Source organism: Acipenser ruthenus, chromosome 1, assembly GCF_902713425.1.
Source record: "Acipenser ruthenus chromosome 1, fAciRut3.2 maternal haplotype, whole genome shotgun sequence".
In the NCBI taxonomy this organism is placed as follows: Eukaryota; Metazoa; Chordata; class Actinopteri; order Acipenseriformes; family Acipenseridae; genus Acipenser; species Acipenser ruthenus.
The window spans coordinates 428,934-441,760 of NC_081189.1; the positions used below are offsets into that span (position 1 = coordinate 428,934).

The 12,827-nt window shown below is 42.2% G+C and overlaps 2 protein-coding genes across 3 annotated transcripts in view; one reads left to right on the forward strand and one right to left on the reverse strand.

Moving 5' to 3' along the window:
* The window catches only part of LOC117973525 (dedicator of cytokinesis protein 2-like), a 428,064-nt gene that overhangs the window by 172,813 nt on the left and 242,424 nt on the right, over positions 1 to 12,827 (forward strand). The window lies entirely within an intron of this gene.
* LOC117403986 (uncharacterized) overlaps positions 1 to 12,827 on the reverse strand; it is a 120,056-nt gene that overhangs the window by 8,619 nt on the left and 98,610 nt on the right. The gene's annotated exons all lie outside the window — the stretch shown is intronic.

Genomic DNA, 12,827 nt, shown 5'->3' on the forward strand with positions numbered 1-12,827 from the left:
AGTTTTTTACCTTTTTGCAGCCTCATCAATGAACAAATTCTAGAATGGCCCCAAGCTGATCTTTGAAGTGAGTCTCTGGAGAATCATCTAGTCAATACTCTGCCTTTATCTGCAAGCATGCCTGATCCCCACTCTCAGCACGGTTTAACACAGGGGTTAGCTGCTGCATTGCCTCAGTAACAGCACTGGTTCTGAACTGCCAAATACAAACTGTTGAAGGTGATCCTAGCAGAAATTAACCAAAAAAAATCAAATAAATTTCAACCCAATTTCATGGATTCCTAACTTGAATATGTCTTTGATATAATACAATAATATATACGATAGTAGCATTAAGCATATATCAAATTAATATCTCTGCAGGTGAAATCCTGTTTATTTTAATCAATGGAAAAATCTGATTCCTAATGAGATTTCTACATTGCCGCATCTGCTTGCTAAACTTTGTGATTGTGTATTGTTGTTTAAATAGATCATCAAAGCTCCTCTTAAAGGCAAAATCAAATCTGTTTTCCTTTTCAGATGTTGACTGAGCAGTTGTTTACTTGCCCCTATGGTTAGGACCTGGACGTCCTCCCTACGTTAATGACAGGTCAACAAGCCTGTAGCTGGAAGAAGCAGAGATGGGCAAACAGGCAGACACAACTCTTATGAAAGGTGTCCCTGAAGCAGTTAAACTTACTGTTCTCTGTTGCTTGAAATGTTTTTTGGTGTAATCTCAGGTCCCCAGAATACCCCAAGCAAACAGAAGCCAATAAATCCAATTATTTTAAGCAGTGACTAAGACTAATAGTGCTGGTGTGACATCTCAGGATAGAATACTAATCTCTGACAGCTCTTAACTCCTTGCTGTCATGCTGGGACTCATATCTGACAATACATGTCATTTGTGACTCGCTGAGTCTCTCTGTTTCTACACCACTGTATGCAGAGATTAAGTACTGTAGCATTACCAGATCCCTTTTCTCTGGAAAGCAGGTGGAATTAATCACGTCAAGGCAACATAATAATAAAATGGGCTGATTATATATGTGAATCATAGTAACAATGTAACAACATGAACCTAATGTCAGTCATACAGTAAAAGAAAATCCTGGATCAGAGGAATATGTGACATAATAACAAAGATGTCTTTTGCTGGTTTGGGCACAAATATTAAGCCATAGGCTAAGGTATTTGATCTGCAGCCAGGCTTAAACACAAAGGTTAATGGCCAGCTGGTTCTCTTAAGAGGATCAGGGGCATGGACAGCATTCAGTTGATTCTTCTGAAGGAGATTCAGCACCTTGGACAGACAGCTGGTTATTTTGAAGAATATTCAGCACTCTGGACAGCGGACGGCTGGCTCTTCTGAAAGAGATTCAGCATCTTGGACAGTGGACATTTGGTTCTTCTGAAGGAGATTCAGCACCTTGGACAGCTGGTTCTTCTGAAGGAGATTCAGCACCTTGGACAGTGGACATTTGGGTTTTCTGAAGGAGATTCAGCACCTTGGACAGCGGGTTCTTCTGAAAGATATTCAGCACCTTGGACAGCTGGATCATCTGAAGGAAATTCAGCACCTTAGACAGAGGACAGCAGGTTTTTCTGAAGGAGATTCAGCACCTTGGATAGCGGGTTCTTCTGAAGGATATTCAGCACCTTGGACAGCGGGTTCTTCTGACAGAAGAGGACAGAGGACAGCTATTTCCGAAGCTTCACTGATCAGTTCAGCACATTAGACAGCGACTGCTGGATCATGCTGGATTTCCTCTCTATCAATTGGCAGGCGTTTAAAAGTAGGAGCTTTTACAATGGTTAGGTGGTTGAAGCAATGACCTCTCCAGCAGTAAACCAGTTTTTCAATAGGCATCAGCTGCTAAGATCCAAACAGTGTAGGCCTTCAAACATTTCGTATCCTACCTGTCCTCCCCATCTCTTCAGTCCCTGGATCTGGGTCTGCTCTGTGACCAGGAGGCCCATGCTGTGCTCATAGTCTCTGGAGCACCCTGCTGCAGCTTATTAGGGATTCCTAGACTATGACAGTTCTTAAAGATCCTCTTTAGACTTATTTGTTTCACATAGCTTTTAATTAAATGAATACCATTTTGTAAGGAGATTTGGGATGGCCTTGGTCATGAAAGTTGCTAATAAGTTGGATAATGCTGTTGTTTTTGTTGTTGTCGAGTAGGGGAACAAACAGTTTGAATTTGCAAAATGGTTGGTCAGCAGTTGACAATTCACATAAAATATCATCCGAATTTTAATGAAATTACCTTTGCCTGACAGCCATCAAGCTGGGTATCTGAGACGTGTTTAATAGAAATGAAAAATGACGCTCACGGTTCTGTGTATTGATCTGGCAACATGAATTTGTTTTGATACAAGGAATCATTGTGGGATCATAGCCTGACCTTCATGATCTTGCACAGGGTCACCCTGTGTGTCATATGAAGGAGGACTTTGAGCACATTGTGGGTCAATTGCAGCGTACCAGTGATTCAGTCACATCAAGCGACTAAAATGCAGACTAGAAAATCCTGCAAGTCTGTACTAACTTAATCCTGATTGCAGCGCACCAAATGGATGATCCCGGTAACTGATTTAGCGGACAGGAACAAGAGGAACAAGTGGAACAAGTGGGGACTAACCTACAGCTATGGCCAAAAGCTTTGCATCACCGCATAGAATTAACGCATTTTGCTTTATAAAGTCGAATGAAACCAGCTCAATAATGTTACGTTAATATATGAAATGACATACAGCTTTGTAGTTTTCCATATACAAAAAACTGACACATTGAAAAATGTGACATTTTGAAATCTAACATGAAATACTGTACAACTGTTATGGCTTCCCGGGAGACTTTTGCAATATCATTTTGTAGTTTCTTTGATTACATGATATTAAATAAAAGATCTAAATTATGTTCATATATATTTTTTTAGATTATGTCTGAATCCTAAAATTCTAGGTGAGGCAAAACACTTAGCTGTATAAACCCTTCTTTACTAATCCGATATGTGGGATTCAGTGCCAGATAAATATATAAAGGAATCCCTGTACAAAAAGCAAGATGTTTTATTGCATTTTTTAAATGTAGGGCCTATTATAACATTATCAATAACTGACCAGAAATCACAGTGGCTATTGCAACCAATCACCCTAATGTGCACTGCAATATGTACTTCTTCTGTTACCAAAGATAGCGGTAATTGGGTTATCAGTGAGGAAGGCCTGCATCCTGAGGCCCTCAGGTGGTACTGTATCAAATAAACTGCAGTGACAGTATTGTGAATAAGAAGGACAGGAAATGTGCCTGTTAATAAAGATATACTCATTCTGGAAGCAGAAATGAAAAGAAACCTTAAAATGAGATGTCATCTCTTGTGTGTTTAACTGAAAATAGATCAAAGACATTCTCCTCCCTGCAGTAATAAGATTAATTTGTTTGTTTTTATAAATAGAACATTTTTATTAGGGGCTGCCATATTGCTGTGATGTAGCTTTATGTTTTCTGGATGATTAAGACCAAAAAAATAAAAGATATTACAAGAAGCCAACAAAGGTCTCTATGGGGAAGTTTCCATGTGTGTTCTAATTTCACTCGAGACATTGTGCTCCAGCCAAATGAGAAATGACCCTATACATGTCGGGTTTCCATTGGCTCAAGTTATATTACTCGAGAAGTCCCTCTTTTCACCTGACGTTATACAAATGAAGGGGAAAGGAGGATATGCACATTAGCCATGTGTAGCGTTCAGTGCTGTTTTCACAGACAGCTTGGGAAAGCGTGGTTTCCATGCTCAGAGAACAGGTACACCAGAGAATCTCACCTGGAAATCCATGATTGTCAGGTGACATCTTGTTTGAGTGAAACTCTGAAGCACAGTGAAAATAATTAACCCAGAGGTGTATAATGGAACTGTTCGACCCAGCTATTGCAGATCACCATGGCTGAAAACCAGCAGAGACGCAGGATTATAGAGATCTGTGCCAGACACCTTCCACGTGTGCTCCCAAGGCTGTCTGGATTGGGAGCAGTGGACGTTTTCATGTGAAATGCGTGTTTCTATGTGAAAATAGGCGTGTTTTACATCATGCTCATGGGTAAATGAGATTTACCCTATCCCTCTCTGTGTCAAACTGTATTTTACTCAAACAAGAAAAAAATATTATTTAAATAACCCAGAGGTGTTCAATGAATTGCAGAATATGTCTTTCAAGTAAGTCTCTTGACAAAGCAACATATCAGATCTGAGGGGCTGTTTAAGATACATACTTCATATTTCACATTTGCATTATTATCGTATGCCTGTAGTTAAGTAGACATGCAGCCATCTCCCCTCAGTCCAGGAGCTCAGCACATCATTCTTCTTCAGCTCTCATCTCTATATACAGTGTATTGGATTATTTCCCGATCAGTCGTTCCATAGAAGGCTGCAGCACTCACACATGTCCGTCATGCAGCTTCATTTTGACTTGCAGGACTGAGCTTGTGGACCAGCTCAGACACAGTGTGGCTAATGTATGGGATTCCTTTTGTGAGCACAAAACACACCCAGCTCTGTATCCAAAGAAAGCAGGGGAGCAATAAGAGCCTTGCATTGTAAATAGTTATCTGTTCAACCACACCAGCAGTCTTATACAGGTACCTGCAGTAGCTATTGAGTCCTGGAACCCGCATGCACTTGAATGCACTTTGATATGTGCACATGTGTAAAGACTGCTTAGTGAGTCTGCAATGACTGTCTTAAGTGAATAGAGAACACCGAACAGCAGAGAAAGGATTGTTTGACCAAAGGCCTGCTCCAGCAATCAAATTGTATTCTTCTCATCAAAACTACCTGAGAGGCACACATGACCTTACCGCTGCGAAGGGATTTCAAGGGTTTTTTTTCAGTTTTTTTTAGTATAAGTCACCCGTTGTGGCCTGTGAGTGTCCAGAAAGATTGGATCAAAATAAAAAAGCACAGGTACCAACAAACACATTCAGGTTACTGAACATACCTGAAGGGGAGAAACAACTCGAAACAAATACATTTTAAAGACTTCTGATACAATAGTGGGTGAGCTCCCCTGCCCTCTCCGCAGCCTGCGTAAGAAGCCAGTCTTATCTTGTACTTACAGTTGGCGCAGCACATGGATTTTTACAGCAAACCTCATTTATGCATCGGTTTCCTTTGCCCGATATCTTTATCTTAACAAGGGTTCAGGGAACTGCAATGCACATCTACTAAGCCATGGAGGTAGGAAGTCTGACGTGTGTAGTTAAGGATCGCTTTAGTTTATAGCTTATAAAACCTTCTCCTGTCACGTGTTTTGTAACAACCTCTGTTTTGTAGGCTGAGCAATGAATTGTTGTAGTGTGCTGTGGGACCATACTATAAATGAAACTAAGGTCACTTTCCTGATGCTAGTCTTCTTCCATTAAATGTGCTGGACAAGAATACAATTAAAAACATCAACTGTAGTGCTGACTGAGTGCAGAACACTGCCCTTTGCTCATCGGACATCCGTGTGTCTGCAGCTGTCTGTTTGAGTTGAGAGGGTTCGCCCCCTTGATGCAGCTTCTCCTTCCCCGTCTCCTCTAGTTTAAAGTCCCTGTTTTATGCTGAATAAAATCTCTTTCTAATAATGTATTTATTATTTATTAAAACATTAATATTTTGTATCAGGTATCTGTGAGACTCACAGGAAGTACTTTTCAGTGATTCAGAATTCACAGGCACCCGTTCTATAAAACGCTGGAGGACAAAAAGGTATTAAAGCTGACCTTTCGTGAGTAATAATAATAAAACAGACACATATTAAAATATTCTGTCAGCACTGCATTTTTGCTGGGAAAGCACAGTTTAGGGTGCAGGTGTTAACTCCCTGCTTGCTCCCCGGGGTATCCTGTGTGTTTTATGGGATTCTTGTCTTGAATAAGGATTATCAGAGGCGGCCACCATCTGCTAGGAATGCAGTGTCGAGGCTCGCGCTCTCTTTATGAGACAGGGCACTGCTGCTGCTGCAGGGGGCTGGCAGGCAGGGAGCTGGGAGAGCTTATTCACAGGAATCACTCTGATAGTCACAGCTTGCACAGAACGGGACGGAAAAGAGCGGGTCATTAAAGATGTGCAGAATCTTACCACAACTGCAACGCTTGATGCCCAGGTGACGGTGTGTGCTGTGCAAAGCGAGTCCAAGCCAAAGATACAGCAGTGTGGAGTAGTGGTTAGGGTTCTGGACTCTTGATCAGAGGGTCGTGGGTTCAATCCCCAGTGATGGACACTGCTGCTGTACACTTGAGCAAGGTACTTTACCTAGATTGCTCCAGTAAAAACCCAACTGTATAAATGGGTAATTGTATGTAAAAATAATGTGATATCTTGTAACAAGTCGCCCTGGATAAGGGCATCGGCTAAGAAATAAATAATAATAATAATACAGAGCTGGTTAACAGCACGTGTCTCTGGTCCAGTGAACATGCGTCAAACACAAGTTCAAAGAGGAGGTGATTTTAGAGAGAGTATGCTGAGTGAGTGGATCTACTGATCAACATTAGATGCAATTGAGAATCATGTAATAGTTAGTGCTGACGGTTATATACAGCACAGTGGGCCATTCACAAAACTTTAACTCGCTTAAAGAATGTTTTTTCAAAGTCTGTTTTTCTAAATAAATTTAAGTTTGATTTCCATGAAATTGTTCATTACCGTTGTAAAGGAAACCATCAATAGCCCAGAACCGTTTCAGCAATATCAAATATTGGCGATTGGAGCCTTGGGACTGGGAGGCAGTGTGGTGTAGTGATTGGAGCTGAGAGACTGGGAGGCAGTGTGGTGTAGTGATTGGAGCTGAGGCACTGGGAGGCAGTGTGATGTAGTGATTGGAGCTGAGGGAGTTGGAGGCAGTGTGGTGTAGTGATTGGAGCTGAGGCACTGGGAGGCAGTGTGGTGTAGTGATTGGAGCTGTGAGACTGGGAGGCAGTGTGGTGTAGTGATTGGAGCTGAGGCACTAGGAGGCAGTGTGGTGTAATGATTGGAGCTGAGAGACTGGGAGGCAGTGTGGTGTAGTGATTGGAGCTGAGGCACTAGGAGGCAGTGTGGTGTAGTGATTGGAGCTGAGAGACTGGGAGGCAGTGTGGTGTAGTGATTGGAGCTGAGGCACTGGGAGGCAGTGTGGTGTAGTGATTGGAGCTGAGGCACTAGGAGGCAGTGTGGTGTAATGATTGGAGCTGAGAGACTGGGAGGCAGTGTGGTGTAGTGATTGGAGCTGAGGGAGTTGGAGGCAGTGTGGTGTAGTGATTGGAGCTGAGAGACTGGGAGGCAGTGTGGTGTAGTGATTGGAGCTGAGGGAGTAGGAGGCAGTGTGGTGTAGTGATTGGAGCTGAGGGAGTTGGAGGCATAGCAGATATTGTTTTATAGAGACAGGATTTTCACATTATATAAATAGTGGCTTTATTCTTATTTATGAACATGTCTATCAATGTATTGATAGGCAGTCTTGTGTTCAACCTGTAGCCTGTTCTGTCTATTTCCATGGCATTTGTCTTTACAATGTACTGCTGTGTTTGTCACAGCTTCAATGACAAGCAGCCTTTAGCTAGAAGTATTACGGTGAATAAATACAACAAATGGATTATCAAAACAAAAAAAGAGCTCTTTTTAATTCATTAGTCTCTCCTGAAACCAGAAATGAATGATGTATGTGATTAATGGAGAACTCGGCCATGCTTCTGGGTGTCCGCAGCAGAACCACTGTGTGTGGATGTTCTCTAATTCCATTGCTGTTGCGTTTACAGCCATCAATAAAAGTAAAACACCCGTTAAACTGGCCATAAAGAAAAACATTTTGCTTTTTATAATGGTGATAATTTGCAGTTCCCTGCTTGGTGGCATCCTGTGTGGAGCAATGAATCCCTTCACCTGCCCCAGTGCAAACGTGATTTGCATCAGGAATGTCTTATATAAATAACGCTCAGCCACAGAGCTAAGGCCATCAACATATAAATATTCAGATTAACCCTATAAACGTTTACAGTAGTAAAAGCATAGTAAAGTGTAATAAATCATTGATAAAGATGGTAATGTAAATTAATAAAAATATCAAGCCAGAGTAAACTATTGTAAATGCATACAATAGTATAACCATGGGAAAAGCTTGTTAAAACTGACAAAATATTGTGGTAAACTTTTATATGGGTAAAGTAGTTGCAGCTAACAGAATAATACTATGAAACGTGGAGTGTTGTAAGAAGCACATGTTACAGTAAACATGTGTTTTAATTTTAAACATTACATATAGTACTACACATGGTGACAGAAATCTCTGTCTGCAAGCCATGCTTCCCGTTAGGGTTGCACTTGTTTGATCATTACACCTGGAGGGTGAATTTGTCTCCACCCCTTCACTGGCTTCTTTCCTGTCATTAACCAATCATCTGCTTCTCCTGTTGACTGACATGCTTTCAGCCAGTAACATGACTCAGGAAGTGCTAGTGGAACATCTATCCTGTGATTTTTGAAATATCACAATTCCTTTCTGAATCAACAGCCTCAATTTAAGACAGAATTATGGATCCTGGCTCAAATGAAACCTGTTAGTTGTCTCTCTGGTGCACTGTTTACCTGCTTAAAGACTGCTACCTACCAGATGTGATGCGATTTTTCATCGGGCGACAAGATACTTGTGCAGCGACATGACAATACACACCACGAGCGTCACAGGCACGATGCAACGGATTGGAAAACTGCCAGATCTATAAAACTATAACAAAATTGCTATTGCTATTCGTCAGCATGATGTGAAAATTATGAGTTTTTTTTCTGATGGTATTTTAACTTATGTGGCAATAAATCATACATACCAGGCTTATCGAGTTCCTTCGAAATGGACTCCCATATATTATCTTTCATCTCTGTGTCTTTGTAATTGCGATGATCTTTGTCATGAAGCTCTGGGTATTTTCCTACAGAAAGTGGTGTTTTTTCTCTGTCATTTTGGATCCTGTTTCAACCTGGTGGACCACGTGCATTGAAGCTGTTCTCTGATTGTTTAATTCCTTGGATGTTGCGTGAAGAAATCACAGAAAATCGGATTCCCCCCTATTTATTTTGTGTTGCTCCAGTGTCGCCCTGGTGTTGCCCCTGCATCGCCTGTCATGTCGCCTGGGGTGTGAAAGACACTTATCAAAAGTATTGGTTCTATTCATTTTGTCGCATCATGTCTGGTGTGTCCGGGCCAGCTGAGACACAATCACTGCCAAACCTGTTTACTGCAGGAATCATGATATTATTAATATAATAACTGCACACCCACATTGTGATCAATGCAGCCTTGGGGGAAATGTTTTAATGAAAGAGTGTCAGCCACTCGTTTCTCATGTTGGATCAGAAGATAGAAGAATGTCAGCAAGAATTATACTGCTGTTCAAGATTCTAGACTGCTAGTTAATCAGTGACAAAGAGCTGATTAAATCTTGAGCAAGCACACTATTATCTTGGGGTGTGTTACTATAATTTCTCTTGGATTAACTTTGGCTCCCTTCCCTATTCATTCTGCATAATATCCATACTGCTCGACTTTCCATTTCTCTTGCAGTAACGTTGCAGTATACTCTGCTTTTACCATCTTTATACCTTGTGTTTCTCAAGCTGGTGTTTACAATGCTTTAGCACACTTCTATGTATGTGATTCACCATGCGTACCTGTGCTTTGCCAGGCTGGATTCACCACACCTTGCTATGCTTTTGCTATGAGGTAGACTTTTACAAGGCAAGGAGCACAGCTCTGTTCTCTGCCGTGACAGCCATTCTCTCACAGTCATTCTGAGATGCAATGACGCTGTTGTCTTCTGCTTGCCCTATATCAGCAATACCTTGAGACCAATGGATTTAGTGATTGATCACAAGACATAGAGAACGGACTGGAACACTAGACCGGCTGTCTGATCCCCAGGGTGAGAGAGAGAGAGAGAGAGAGAGAGAGAGAGAGAGGAATGTTGTAATGAGCCTACTTACCTACTTAAAGTACTATATCTTTTTACTTTTCTAGGAAACACGCTAGCTATGTTAAAAGTACACTGTCCTATTCCTTATAGCACAGATTAAGTAAAAAGAGCCACATTCAGAGCTACAGGTAGTGGACAGAAAAATGGAAACACCAATGTAAATTCACTTAATAGGGTGTTGGCCACTATGGTATCCCGCTCTGTGGAGTTCTCAGTGGACCGTTTTTGATGAAACTGGCTTCTTGAGCCCCAGGTTGAAATTTGCAGTCAGTTGATCTGCAGTTGCTTGCCTGTTTTGCCTTGCACTTCGAATTGATGCACGGATATCACGATCCTGGAGTATGCGCTTCCACCCACTGTTGCCCTTTGCTGATGATGTCTTTCCCTCGGAGTTCCATGCTGACATCACCTTAGACACCGTTGCTCGTGAAACATCAGCAAGTTGAGCTGTCTTGGTCACTGAAGCTCCTGCTAAACGCGCCCCAACAATCACCCCTCTTTCAAAGTCACTGAGGTCTCCTCTTGCAGCCATGCTAGCCATAATTTTACCTGTGTGGAAGCCCTTGCTTTCAATATACTTGGTGTCCCTCATTTACCCAGGTGTTTCCATTTTATTGTCCACTATCCATATATTAATGTTGAATCTAGAGCCACGTTCAGAGCTATATTAATGTTGAATCTAGAGCCACATTCAGAGCTATATTAATGTCGAATCTAGAGCCACATTCAGACCTATATTAATGTTGAATCTAGAGCCACATTCAGAGCTATATTAATGTTGAATCTAGAGCCACATTCAGAGCTATATTAATGTCGAATCTAGAGCCACATTCAGACCTATATTAATGTTGAATCTAGAGCCACATTCAGAGCTATATTAATGTTGAATCTAGAGCCACATTCAGAGCTATATTAATGTTGAATCTAGAGCCACATTCAGAGCTATATTAATGTCGAATCTAGAGCCACATTCAGACCTATATTAATGTTGAATCTAGAGCCACATTCAGAGCTATATTAATGTTGAATCTAGAGCCACATTCAGAGCTATATTAATGTTGAATCTAGAGCCACATTCAGAGCTATATTAATGTTGAATCTAGATTCACATTCAGAGCTATATTAATGTTGAATCTAGAGCCACATTCAGAGCTATATTAATGTTGAATCTAGAGTCACATTCAGAGCTATATTAATGTTGAATCTAGAGCCACATTCAGAGCTATATTAATGTTGAATCTAGAGCCACATTCAGAGCTATATTAATGTTGAATCTAGAGTCACGTTCAGAGCTATATTAATGTTGAATCTAGAGTCACGTTCAGAGCTATATTAATGTTGAATCTAGAGCCACATTCAGAGCTATATTAATGTTGAATCTAGAGCCACATTCAGAGCTATATTAATGTTGAATCTAGTTTTCTTTTTCTTTTTTTTAATACATTTATTTTTCCAGTAAAGAAACCCTGCTGCACTGCAAGATCATTAGTGTAATTTTCAGGTGCCTGGAACAAACACATTTTCACTGTCACTTTTACTTGCAGGCGATTCTTGTTGAAGGTTATACTAACCAAACTGTAAAATACACCTCCTGTACTATATGTACTTAAAGAAGACCCTGCTCACTGTGACTGCAGGGCTATACAGCTAACCCTGCTCACTGTGACTGCTGGACTATACAGCTAACCCTGCTCACTGTGACTGCTGGGCTATACAGCTAACCCTGCTCACTGTGACTGCTGGGCTATACAGCTAACCCTGCTCACTGTGACTGCAGGGCTATACAGCTAACCCTGCTCACTGTGACTGCTGGGCTATACAGCTAACCCTGCTCACTGTGACTGCAGGGCTATACAGCTAACCCTGCTCACTGTGACTGCAGGGCTATACAGCTAACCCTGCTCACTGTGACTGCAGGGCTATACAGCTAACCCTGCTCACTGTGACTGCTGGACTATACAGCTAACCCTGCTCACTGTGACTGCTGGGCTATACAGCTAACCCTGCTCACTGTGACTGCAGGGCTATACAGCTAACCCTGCTCACTGTGACTGCTGGGCTATACAGCTAACCCTGCTCACTGTGACTGCTGGGCTATACAGCTAACCCTGCTCACTGTGACTGGACTATACAGCTAACCCTGCTCACTGTGACTGCTGGACTATACAGCTAACCCTGCTCACTGTGACTGCAGGGCTATACAGCTAACCCTGCTCACTGTGACTGGACTATACAGCTAACCCTGCTCACTGTGACTGCTGGACTATACAGCTAACCCTGCTCACTGTGACTGCTGGACTATACAGCTAACCCTGCTCACTGTGACTGCTGGGCTATACAGCTAACCCTGCTCACTGTGACTGCTGGGCTATACAGCTAACCCTGCTCACTGTGACTGCTGGACTATACAGCTAACCCTGCTCACTGTGACTGCTGGGCTATACAGCTAACCCTGCTCACTGTGACTGCAGGGCTATACAGCTAACCCTGCTCACTGTGACTGCAGGGCTATACAGCTAACCCTGCTCACTGTGACTGCTGGGCTATACAGCTAACCCTGCTCACTGTGACTGCTGGACTATACAGCTAACCCTGCTCACTGTGACTGCTGGGCTATACAGCTAACCCTGCTCACTGTGACTGCAGGGCTATACAGCTAACCCTGCTCACTGTGACTGGACTATACAGCTAGCCCTGCTCACTGTGACTGCTGGGCTATACAGCTAACCCTGCTCACTGTGACTGGACTATACAGCTAACCCTGCTCACTGTGACTGCTGGACTATACAGCTAACCCTGCTCACTGTGACTGCAGGGCTATACAGCTAACCCTGCTCACTGTGACTGGACT